Source organism: Lepisma saccharinum, chromosome 5 (genome assembly GCF_977018435.1).
Source record: "Lepisma saccharinum chromosome 5, izLepSacc3.1, whole genome shotgun sequence".
Classification (NCBI taxonomy): Eukaryota; Metazoa; Arthropoda; class Insecta; order Zygentoma; family Lepismatidae; genus Lepisma; species Lepisma saccharinum.
In genome coordinates this window covers 74,200,435-74,213,689 of record NC_139233.1, presented here as the reverse complement: position 1 = coordinate 74,213,689, position 13,255 = coordinate 74,200,435, and the positions used below count along the sequence as shown (strand labels likewise).

Sequence of the window (13,255 nt, the reverse complement as noted above, 5' to 3'; positions counted from 1 at the left end):
CAAGAACGGTAATTGTTCTCCGAATTTGCATATACGTGGGTAAAATGACACACTATTCTCATTTTTCGTTAGTACTAAGTCAGAAATAATGCAAATTTGCGATTTTACGCAATTTTTAGTATTTATCGCGAATTTTAACACATTTTGCACAAATTGTGTGAAAATTCCGCGGAAATGGTCAAATTTATCGTACGTGATTTTAATGTGTGCGATGCCATTTTCGCAAAAGTAGCATTTTATGGAAAGATACGGAATGGTGAATTTGTATTATCCACATAAACTTATTCAATAAATGTCTTTCTGCAAAAATAAACAAACAAATTTTGACGATAAAAAAAATAAAAATGAAATAAAATAAAATAAGACAAATAAAAATTAAAGCGCCCGAACAGGGACTCGAACCCTGGACCGTTAGGTTAAAAGCCTAACGCTCTACCGACTTTTTTTTTTTTTTTTTTTTAAAAGGAAAGCCCCTATGCGGAAGCTTCCCCCATCACACTTCATTCACTCATATCATTTCATTCATATTTCAATTTCAAGACTTTTCAGGACAGACAATCACAAACATCCATGGCCGAGCCGGGAATCGAACCCGGGACCCCTGGCGTCGTAGCGCGATGTGCTAACCACTCCGCCACAGGGGCCGCCCTCTGTTCATAACGCCCGGTTTGAAGTCAAAGGGAAGAAAGATCGCCGGTGAAGCTACCAGAAGCCACCTGCTTTACAAGTGAATACTGTTTCTGCTTTTTTCCTTGATATTGTAGTCGTGATTTTCTAATGATTTCTTTTTATGTGATTGACACATTAGTATGTCTGAATAATAATGTCTCATTTGTGCCGTAAGCACATGCCGAAACTAACTCTAGAAGACAAAAAAAAATGATATTGTGTATGATACGTTTCCATTCCATCCGATTAGGAGTTCCGATAGATACTTCAAAATTCAAGTACGCCATTGTATTTTAGCGAGATAGAAGAGAGCAGCACTATTGCAAGTTTCCGGCTCCGTGGAGGAGTTGTCAGCGTAGAGCGTTTCGGCGCTAGGGGTTCCAGGTTCGAATCCTTGGTAAAACAGGGTATTTGTGTTTGTCCTGAATGAGAAAAAATAGAATATTGAGTAATAACTGATATGAGAGAAACAGAATGATAGGGAAAACTACCGGTTAGGGTATCGAAATTTTTCCGGCCTTGTACCCGCATAAAGCGGCTCTGGGACTCGCCCAGCCTTAAATCAATGGGTACCTGAGACAACCCTGGGGTAAAGATAAAGGTGGCCGGAGTATGATGTTGATCAAATCACCTCCAAAATGGCTGAGATTGAGAATATGTGGGGCCTTACCCCTACATCCCCTAAATGTGCCTTCAATGCACGGTGCTATATATGCACGGAAAACTTTACCTTTCACCTTTACTTACTAATATTGTGATCACGATAACTGCATCGAAATTAGAGCTTTTAAGCAGGGATTCACTGACCTCTATTGCAATTAAATGAATAACACCCAAGAACGGTAATTGTTCTCCGAATTTGCATATACGTGGGTAAAATGACACACTATTCTCATTTTTCGTTAGTACTAAGTCAGAAATAATGCAAATTTGCGATTTTACGCAATTTTTAGTATTTATCGCGAATTTTAACACATTTTGCACAAATTGTGTGAAAATTCCGCGGAAATGGTCAAATTTATCGTACGTGATTTTAATGTGTGCGATGCCATTTTCGCAAAAGTAGCATTTTATGGAAAGATACGGAATGGTGAATTTGTATTATCCACATAAACTTATTCAATAAATGTCTTTCTGCAAAAATAAACAAACAAATTTTGACGATAAAAAAAATAAAAATGAAATAAAATAAAATAAGACAAATAAAAATTAAAGCGCCCGAACAGGGACTCGAACCCTGGACCGTTAGGTTAAAAGCCTAACGCTCTACCGACTTTTTTTTTTTTTTTTTTTAAAAGGAAAGCCCCTATGCGGAAGCTTCCCCCATCACACTTCATTCACTCATATCATTTCATTCATATTTCAATTTCAAGACTTTTCAGGACAGACAATCACAAACATCCATGGCCGAGCCGGGAATCGAACCCGGGACCCCTGGCGTCGTAGCGCGATGTGCTAACCACTCCGCCACAGGGGCCGCCCTCTGTTCATAACGCCCGGTTTGAAGTCAAAGGGAAGAAAGATCGCCGGTGAAGCTACCAGAAGCCACCTGCTTTACAAGTGAATACTGTTTCTGCTTTTTTCCTTGATATTGTAGTCGTGATTTTCTAATGATTTCTTTTTATGTGATTGACACATTAGTATGTCTGAATAATAATGTCTCATTTGTGCCGTAAGCACATGCCGAAACTAACTCTAGAAGACAAAAAAAAATGATATTGTGTATGATACGTTTCCATTCCATCCGATTAGGAGTTCCGATAGATACTTCAAAATTCAAGTACGCCATTGTATTTTAGCGAGATAGAAGAGAGCAGCACTATTGCAAGTTTCCGGCTCCGTGGAGGAGTTGTCAGCGTAGAGCGTTTCGGCGCTAGGGGTTCCAGGTTCGAATCCTTGGTAAAACAGGGTATTTGTGTTTGTCCTGAATGAGAAAAAATAGAATATTGAGTAATAACTGATATGAGAGAAACAGAATGATAGGGAAAACTACCGGTTAGGGTATCGAAATTTTTCCGGCCTTGTACCCGCATAAAGCGGCTCTGGGACTCACCCAGCCTTAAATCAATGGGTACCTGAGACAACCCTGGGGTAAAGATAAAGGTGGCCGGAGTATGATGTTGATCAAATCACCTCCAAAATGGCTGAGATTGAGAATATGTGGGGCCTTACCCCTACATCCCCTAAATGTGCCTTCAATGCACGGTGCTATATATGCACGGAAAACTTTACCTTTCACCTTTACTTACTAATATTGTGATCACGATAACTGCATCGAAATTAGAGCTTTTAAGCAGGGATTCACTGACCTCTATTGCAATTAAATGAATAACACCCAAGAACGGTAATTGTTCTCCGAATTTGCATATACGTGGGTAAAATGACACACTATTCTCATTTTTCGTTAGTACTAAGTCAGAAATAATGCAAATTTGCGATTTTACGCAATTTTTAGTATTTATCGCGAATTTTAACACATTTTGCACAAATTGTGTGAAAATTCCGCGGAAATGGTCAAATTTATCGTACGTGATTTTAATGTGTGCGATGCCATTTTCGCAAAAGTAGCATTTTATGGAAAGATACGGAATGGTGAATTTGTATTATCCACATAAACTTATTCAATAAATGTCTTTCTGCAAAAATAAACAAACAAATTTTGACGATAAAAAAAATAAAAATGAAATAAAATAAAATAAGACAAATAAAAATTAAAGCGCCCGAACAGGGACTCGAACCCTGGACCGTTAGGTTAAAAGCCTAACGCTCTACCGACTTTTTTTTTTTTTTTTTTTAAAAGGAAAGCCCCTATGCGGAAGCTTCCCCCATCACACTTCATTCACTCATATCATTTCATTCATATTTCAATTTCAAGACTTTTCAGGACAGACAATCACAAACATCCATGGCCGAGCCGGGAATCGAACCCGGGACCCCTGGCGTCGTAGCGCGATGTGCTAACCACTCCGCCACAGGGGCCGCCCTCTGTTCATAACGCCCGGTTTGAAGTCAAAGGGAAGAAAGATCGCCGGTGAAGCTACCAGAAGCCACCTGCTTTACAAGTGAATACTGTTTCTGCTTTTTTCCTTGATATTGTAGTCGTGATTTTCTAATGATTTCTTTTTATGTGATTGACACATTAGTATGTCTGAATAATAATGTCTCATTTGTGCCGTAAGCACATGCCGAAACTAACTCTAGAAGACAAAAAAAAATGATATTGTGTATGATACGTTTCCATTCCATCCGATTAGGAGTTCCGATAGATACTTCAAAATTCAAGTACGCCATTGTATTTTAGCGAGATAGAAGAGAGCAGCACTATTGCAAGTTTCCGGCTCCGTGGAGGAGTTGTCAGCGTAGAGCGTTTCGGCGCTAGGGGTTCCAGGTTCGAATCCTTGGTAAAACAGGGTATTTGTGTTTGTCCTGAATGAGAAAAAATAGAATATTGAGTAATAACTGATATGAGAGAAACAGAATGATAGGGAAAACTACCGGTTAGGGTATCGAAATTTTTCCGGCCTTGTACCCGCATAAAGCGGCTCTGGGACTCACCCAGCCTTAAATCAATGGGTACCTGAGACAACCCTGGGGTAAAGATAAAGGTGGCCGGAGTATGATGTTGATCAAATCACCTCCAAAATGGCTGAGATTGAGAATATGTGGGGCCTTACCCCTACATCCCCTAAATGTGCCTTCAATGCACGGTGCTATATATGCACGGAAAACTTTACCTTTCACCTTTACTTACTAATATTGTGATCACGATAACTGCATCGAAATTAGAGCTTTTAAGCAGGGATTCACTGACCTCTATTGCAATTAAATGAATAACACCCAAGAACGGTAATTGTTCTCCGAATTTGCATATACGTGGGTAAAATGACACACTATTCTCATTTTTCGTTAGTACTAAGTCAGAAATAATGCAAATTTGCGATTTTACGCAATTTTTAGTATTTATCGCCAATTTTAACACATTTTGCACAAATTGTGTGAAAATTCCGCGGAAATGGTCAAATTTATCGTACGTGATTTTAATGTGTGCGATGCCATTTTCGCAAAAGTAGCATTTTATGGAAAGATACGGAATGGTGAATTTGTATTATCCACATAAACTTATTCAATAAATGTCTTTCTGCAAAAATAAACAAACAAATTTTGACGATAAAAAAAATAAAAATGAAATAAAATAAAATAAGACAAATAAAAATTAAAGCGCCCGAACAGGGACTCGAACCCTGGACCGTTAGGTTAAAAGCCTAACGCTCTACCGACTGAGCTATCCGGGCACCGGGAAGCACTTTGTTTACATAATTCAGACAAGTGATTTCAAGAAACGAATACGGTGAGCCACTCTACATCTTCGAACTCTATGATGCCAGTGACGGGTGATTGTTTTATCATAAATCTCCCGTCTTTTCTTCTCGTGTCCTCCCGTTTCGCCATATTGCGTTTTCACCTCACCCAATGCAATTTCAAATGATTTATGTGACACGAACTTTCTAAGGCGAAACGGGACATTCCATTTCGCCTTACACACAAAAAATTTCCGACCTGGGAATATTATCGACTTGAAGGGCAATACATAATGGGAGCGCAGAACTTGTGGTATTGCCTACCTTAGCTCCCATTGTCCTGTCGGTTAGGTTAGGTTAATAATACATTAATAATAATGACCCTTCATGTCGATAATATTCCCTGGTGGGAAATTTTTTGTGCGAAGTGAACATTTCCTCTCAGGAGGTAAGTTCATATACTATCACCTTTCTCTGTCACTTTTAGTAATGGATCAAGCTGGTGTGTTTAATCATACTTGCAAGTAGTGTTTCTTTGTTTTTGTTTGGTAGAAAGGTGCTGATACTTCCGATAAATTTGACGATAAAAATGATAATCTTCAAAGTTTAATTCAACTTGATAATTTTATATTTCGTTATTTAACACAAACTCTTATTAAGTTTTAGCCGATCCATGAGAAAAGGTACCGGTAGTAGGCTTTGCGTACTGTCAGAAAAAAAAGCACTGCTTGATTAAAACGTATTCATGATACATCAAAGTATCCCAAATTCATTTGGCTTCTTTTACTTCGCTTTTCTGCAAGTTTTGGCTAATCGTGAAGACAAGTCATTAAACACGCGTGAACTAAAGTTCGCCAAAGGTTTAGGCCTCTTTTCATTTCGTTATCGTTCAGTTCATATGGATCTACACCGCAAAACTTCGCCTTTTCTCCATATCTTTTTGTGCTTTTTGTGTCGACTGCGCAAAGAGCTTGAACACGAAAAATTGCAGCCATTTCCAGATGGCACAACATTGTCATTAATTGTGTGCAATGTTACCGAAATTTTACACAGTACTATTTTTTTATAACAACAAACGTACAGTTGGCGCAGGTATAACGAACGTTACGTGCAAAGAGAATGGATCCCATTCTCCTACGTGGTGAGTGTTTCCTTGCAGACGACAAACAACTCGGTCGTAAACATGGCGGCGGTGCGAATTCTGACGTCACATGAAACCCACCTAAAATAAACTACATCAATCGATCAATCCAAAGAGTCCAACAAATTAGCTATTATACCATGACCAACATAGATTACCCGATTTTCCTTTTTCACGGAGGTTCAATACCTGGTCAAGTGACCCTGTTAGCCCCTCCCCTCCCTCTCCTAAAAAACCCTGACCCAAAGCCTTTGGTGGTTCAGTTGGATGCCGCTAAAATCTCTGTATACATAATTATTTAATTTTCAACGCATCTATCGAAACAAATAAGAGCCCCAAGTTTCTTTCGTTTTATTCCGATTTCATTGTGCTACAAATGCAATTTTTACAGGGTTTCATTTCGATTTACGTCTGTTAACCCATACTGCGGAGTTTTAGTGATTTCTTAAGATTTTGTGCAATGTATGCTTTGTTAGTTAGGTAAGGCGGGTCAGGTTTAGTTCTCTTAGCATTAAAATAAAGTCCCTACATGCATTCTAATAAGGTTGCGAGTTACTTCTGCACGATACTTACAGTCGCTTGTCAACGGAAAATACATTGTCCATGGAAAGCGTGCATGCTTGCGTAAGGTAATTTTTAAGCTGTTTTTTTTCAACATAAATAACTTTTTCGAAATCCAAACAGTGCTCATTACTTTAAGGAAGGTTGAAATTTCGTGTGACAATAATAGCCAAAATTCTACGATAATTAGACTTTCTGCTAGGAGAATTTTTTTTTTTTAAAAAATAAAACAATCAGAACCGTTACCCAAATAAGAACTTTTGGATTTATTTAAAAATAGAAACGCATGAAACTGGTTATTTTGGTAAGTGGAGAAACATGCTGCACGACCACTGTCAATGCATTTAAGTTTTTCGATAATACCAACGACTGTAAATGATGAGGTGGCCGAGCGGTTAAGGCGTTGGACTGCTAATCCAATGGGCTCTGCCCGCGTGGGTTCGAATCCCATCCTCGTCGGTGTAATTTTTGACTTCGATACATCTGATAGCAAAGTCAGTGTGAAGTAAGCTAATATCAAGATTAGGAGAGGGTGGCGTGAGGGGGTAATTGCCCTTCAACTTTTTGCCACTTTTGCTCCGGCACTATGGCTTCTTAATGCTAAGCCATATCAATCAATCAATCAACCAACTATCCATGCCCCCCAGTTTTGGCACCCAATCGCCGTTCCCGAAGTACTGATCAAGATCATATTCCAATTTTAATGGGTGGGAGGTGTCTATGAAATTTATCCCTTTTTCCTCCAGGCTTCTTTTCTTAATACAATAAAACCTCGTTAATGCGAACCTCGATAAGCCGGACAGGCAAAGGGCCAAAAAAAAAAAAAAAAAGAAGCAGAATGCAAGGTTTTAAATGTGGCTAGAAGTCAACAAGAGAACTTCACAAAGAAAAGGCAGTCAACCACTGATGAAATTCTGTTTCCCGCAGACTTTGTACTATACTGAATAGTGTATTTAGGCCTATGTCCTTTAAATACACCATAATAAACGTGTTTTGTTGCTATAAACGGAGTTTTAATGCACTTTCTACTGTTCTTTTAGATTATTTCAGTTAATCCGGACTTTCGTTAAACCGGTCAACTTATTCAATCCCCCCATTAGTCCGGATTATTGAGGTTTTACTGTATATACGCAGCTCTACTAGAAAATATTACATGCAATATAATTACTGTTTTTCATAATAAAACAATTTGATTCAACTTCTGTTCTGTTGTGTCACAATAAGTGAGAATATCAATCCGAACACGGATAATATCAACCTATTATGAATATATTCTAAATAGGGTGAATTATGATAAGATTGTAAGTATTCTTGTAATGCGTGTCTCGTACTCCTATCACTTTCACTGTAGCTTGAAACTAATCAATTGAAAATGAAAACTTCATCGACGAGGATGGGATTCGAACCCACGCGGGCAGAGCCCATTGGATTAGCAGTCCAACGCCTTAACCGCTCGGCCACCTCGTCAGCTGTTCTTTTTTAAAAGTTAGGGGTAGACATCGTCGAGAAAAATTAAAATTAAAACTTACAAGTAAATTTGTTGGGACTGGGCCCTCATCTTATATAAAAAAAACAATTTGCCGGGCCGCGGTCTCACAAAGGTTGAGAACCACTGCTCTATATGGTGTAGTGGTAACGTTGTTGGCTTGTAGTAAAGGGGTCTCGGGTCGGGGAAGGGGGGGGAGGGTTATAAAATTTGGGCCCCTAGGCTATCCTTTGCTTTGGACTGCGTCGACATTATATTATTATTATTATTATTATTATTATTATTAACCGTTTTGTTACCTTGGTAATTCACTTCCACTAATTGCGTGCTCCGTATTAATAACTTTAAAATATAGACACATATCTGATTAAATATTTATTCATTAAACTCCTATACAACAATACACTTACATTTAACAAGAGAACACTCACCTAAAACTGTTTCTGGCTTTCATGGCAGCAAACGAATAAATGGACGATCCGAAGTCATTTTTTAAATATGTGAAGGATGCCAAACTAGAAAGTCTGCTATCCGACGCTGAATTTCTGAGGGCAGTTGTAATTCTTTTTAGAACACTGAACGCTCGCTCTCCACTGGCATTTGATGGTAAAATACCCACAAAAATTATCAGATCAATGTCAACACTGTTGAATGTTTTTCATGAATAAGTTTTAAATAGTTCTCTGGAGTCTGCTGGACAGACTTGCTCTCCGGTTGATATGCAGTACTGAAAATATGGTTATGATGTAAGATGTTATTTACAGACGACCTTCTTTCATGAAATCAGCAAGTAAAAGCACTTGACGTGATTTTTAATTTTGCTATTATCACAATATTAAGGAATGTTGATAGTTTCTGTCACTTCTGTCCCTTTAGCGTCTCATTTCTATGCCCCTCCCTCCCACCTGGACTTGCGGCCCCTTAGACTATAGTCTAGGATAGCCAGCCTAGTGGCAAATCTCGTCCTGGTCTCGGATTTTAATCCCGGTGGAGGCACAGTACAATGGTTCGGATCCCACTGCAGATACAGTCTCGAATATCCTATTAAAGTATAAAGTGCACTCAAACTTTCGATATTGTTTTCTTTTTGCTTCTTTTGTCTGCGTAATGAAATATTAAATGCACTGTAACAAGTTATTCAAAGAAAATTTTATTAACTCCCTTACAAGATATTGATTTAAATGGAGCACAAAAACTGTAAAGTAAAACTGGTACGGCAGCAAAGATAAACAGTAGTAGATAAATTGTTCATACCTGCTGATTCAGAAGTAGACGCCTGTCCTCAGAGGCGCAACAACAATTTTTTGTCTAGGGGGACAAGTACCAGGATAAACGTATCAATATTATTATTATTATTATTATTATTAATAATAATAATAATAACAATAATTGTTATTATTATTTATTATCATATTATTATTATTATTATTATTAGTAGTAGTAGTAGTAGTAGTAACAAGACGTTATTATCCTCGTAAATTACGAAAAAAAGGAGTAGAAATCGGTGCTAAAGCATAAGTGTTCGAACAAACGATTTGAATTATTTTTGCAACACGTTCAATTTCACATTAATAATGGAAACCAAGTCCACAAACCACTTTTGAAAGACAGAAAATGCTTGATAAATGCATTCCAAATATAATTATTTTTTTACATTAACATGTATAACTTTCATGCACAATAGTATACGTTTCACATTCATACATATGCAACATGGAGCGACATAAAATAAGAAAATAAGGTAAGTTACCGCAATAAGGCCCACTTCAAAATGTTTGCCTTTGAAACTGTCAATTTAGAAGAATGGACAATTATTGTTACAGGCACGGGCGTATATAAGGGGGGGGGGTTCAACGGGTCCACCCCCCTTATGGTTCAATAAAATTACGAGATTACCTGTTCTATCCGCTTGTTCATAAAAAATTCTTCGGACTAATTTTATTCTCCTAAATTCGAAACGTATAGGACGGGATACGGACGGGAAAAAATTACGTAATTTCACACACTAGATGGGACTGCAGACTAAATGTCTGCAATTTCCTGATAGTTTCGGAATTTCTGCGTTAAGAAACTGCATTGGGACTGTCAAATCAGTTATACGTATATTTTATCCTTTGAGTTTTCGTAAAGGAATTTGGTTTTTAAAAACGCAGTGCAAGAAAACCAGGGAAACACCTTAACATTCTCAAGTTGTTTGACACAAGATGAACAGAAAAGCATCAATACTAAGTAGCGTGGCTTGTGGAATTGTATTCACTAATTATAGAAACTACGGACCTTACAATTTACTAGTAGAAGAGAAATACTTCAGGAAGCTCTTCAGTTTCTTCACCGTGTAACCTGTGAGGAGTTTGAAACATCTTCACTTTTTCTATCCAAATTGTTTTCATGCAGTGCAAGATTATGTTGGGCACCTCAAAAGAGGTACTGTGAACATGTCAGAATTCTAAACGAGACATTAAAAAAATTTGCACCCCCAAATCATGGACGTCCGCAGATTTTTTTCCAAGGAGGGACAAGCAAGGTATATTTCCATGGGGCATATTACCCCGATAATAGTGTTGCTCCCTCAAAAAACAACACTTGAATTTGAATTTAGTATGGAATTCATAGTTTTCGGAGTCGCTAAGATGAATAGTGACACTCTTAATGCCGTTCAACTCCAAGACACCTCTGGTACCCCTATGGGTGGGGTTGGGAATGGGATGACGTAAAAATAATTGAAAAAGACCGATATTAGTGTGGAATCCACAGTTTTCGAGGTCGCTAAAATGAATAGTGACTCTCTCAATGCCGTTCAACTCCAAGATATCCCTGGCACCCCTAGGGGTGGGGATAAAGAGGGTGACATGTAAAAATAATAAAAAACGACCGATATTAGTGTGAAAGCCATGGTTTTTCGGGTCGATAAGATGAATAGGGACACTCCCAATGCCGTTCAACTCCAAGACACCTCTGGCACCCCCAGGCGTGGGGGTGGCATGTAAAACGACCGACATTAGTGTGGAATCCATAGTTTTCCGGATCGCTAAGATGAATAATGATATTCCCAATGCCGTTCAATTTATTTATTCTTGCTCTTGGAGGTGGAACTAAAAATGTTTTTAAATTTATATTATAGTGAATTTGTAAAATATATTACTTTATAATTTGTATACTGTACTTATACTTTTAAATACCTGTAAATAAAATTAGTTACATTTTACGCTATAGTTAGAATTTATTAAACACCCGAGCAACGCCGGGTAATCAGCTAGTAAACATATATAAGGCGAAATATGTGGTTTGAAAGTTATATCTCACCTTATTGCAACAGCAACAAAAATTCGGACTGCTTAAGTTCCGCGACGACTCATACTACACGGGAAATATGGGTAATATTCTTCCTTGAGTACTTTCATACAATGTTGCCATCTGGTAGTCGCTCTTCATAGTTTCAGAGAAACAGACAGTGGGCTTTATTGTGGGCCGGGCCTTATTGCTGTAACTTACCTTACATATGCAACGTGCCAATACTAAATTGTGTACGTATTCAAAGTTTCTTTAATACATTTATACACAACATATATTATTTAAATACATTGCACAATCAATTCATCTACCCCATAATAAACCAACAGCAAAAATTACACAATTGTGCACGCTCTCTTTCCTCAAAAAAATTCATGCATTTAAGACAAAATCAATTAATTTTACTTCTCTCTCTCTCTCTCTCTCTGATAATTTACAACGCATTATAGAAAACAATAATAGATCGCGAGCGAAGCGAGCAAGAACATTTTTAGATTCATCTTTTTTTTGCAGACTGAAATCAATATGATTTAATATGGCGCAAATAATTCCACGAAGTGCCATGGCATTCTCTCTTTCCCAACTTTATCATTTTCATCGTTAGGCGCCCAGGGCCGACTCCCGCCACTCCCTAGCTACGGTTCTGAACTTGATAAGACTAAGAAAAGGAGGCATTGCGTGCGAAGCGAGCAAGAAAATTTTACGAAAAGTATTTTTATTTTACATAAAATTTGAAATTGGGGGCGGTAATTGCCTCCTACAGTACCCTTGGCAGTCAATGTTTGCCCCCGTAGAACTCATTTCCGTCTAAGGTTGGGGGGGGGGGGGCAATGCCCCCTACCCCCTGTGGTTGCGCCAATATCTGTCCTTTGCTTACTTGCGTTTTTGTTATTTGTTTATTGTCTATTGTTGTTGCGAGGGCCTCCCCAATGACATAGTGGTAACGTTGTTGCTTTGTAATCAAGGGGTCCTGGGTTCGATACCTGGTGGAGGCGCATTGCACAGTGGGTTGTATCTCACTTTAAACTGTAGGTCCAGTCCCGATTAGCCTATCTGTGTATAAAGTAAACTTAAAACATCGATTCATCAATTTTATTGTTGTTGCAGAAAACAGAATGAATAAACATATTGATGGACAATTAGCCTGCCTGCTATTACTTCTGCCGTTGGCTTTACATGCGATAATACACGAGGCATGTATAAAAAGTTCCAGGAATGGCACCAATGACGTTTGGAGCAATAAAAATATGGAAATCCTGTTCATAGGCGCCGACTCTATGGGGCTTGGGGAGGATCGAACCCACCAATGTTAACGATGTGGGGTCAGAGCCCCCAAATAATTAAGAGGATCTAATGTATTTGCTTCTATTGTAAAGTTTACTGTGAATTGTGCCACATGACCTTAACTTTAAATACACATTTCAAATGTTCTAGACCATCAACTTAAGGGGGGGGGGGCTATGACCAGAGACAGCCAAACTAAGTATATAATTATGAGTTTTGTTAACATTTTTACTAAAAAGAGTTTCAAAAGACGATGTGCATGAACTAGGGGAGTGGATGGGACGTTCGGGCTACAAATGGCTCTCACACAGGGGCCCCCACCAAAAGGAAGCGGTGAAGGGCTTCCACCAAAAAAATATTTTAATCAGCTGGCTATGCTTCTGAAAAATTACATAAGAAGTTGTATTTGAAAAGTAAAAAAAAATCACAGATCGATCAGCTGACTATAGTTGTGCGCTATATGAAAGGGTTATCTCCAAAAGAAAGGTTTCTGACCTTTTTACCAAATTGTGGTCACACTTTGTC

At 38.3% G+C, this 13,255-nt stretch overlaps 1 protein-coding gene and 3 non-coding genes across 4 annotated transcripts in view; 2 read left to right on the top strand and 2 right to left on the bottom strand.

The window, feature by feature from the left end:
• The window catches only part of LOC145988076 (uncharacterized), a 63,935-nt gene that overhangs the window by 34,350 nt on the left and 16,330 nt on the right, over window positions 1-13,255 (top strand). The window lies entirely within an intron of this gene.
• TRNAK-UUU (transfer RNA lysine (anticodon UUU)) lies at window positions 4,889-4,961 on the bottom strand. Its single transcript has one exon. It is a non-coding gene; the product is annotated as a tRNA-Lys (tRNA).
• Window positions 7,047-7,128, top strand: TRNAS-GCU (transfer RNA serine (anticodon GCU)). The gene has a single exon. It is a non-coding gene; the product is annotated as a tRNA-Ser (tRNA).
• Window positions 8,055-8,136, bottom strand: TRNAS-GCU (transfer RNA serine (anticodon GCU)). The gene has a single exon. It is a non-coding gene; the product is annotated as a tRNA-Ser (tRNA).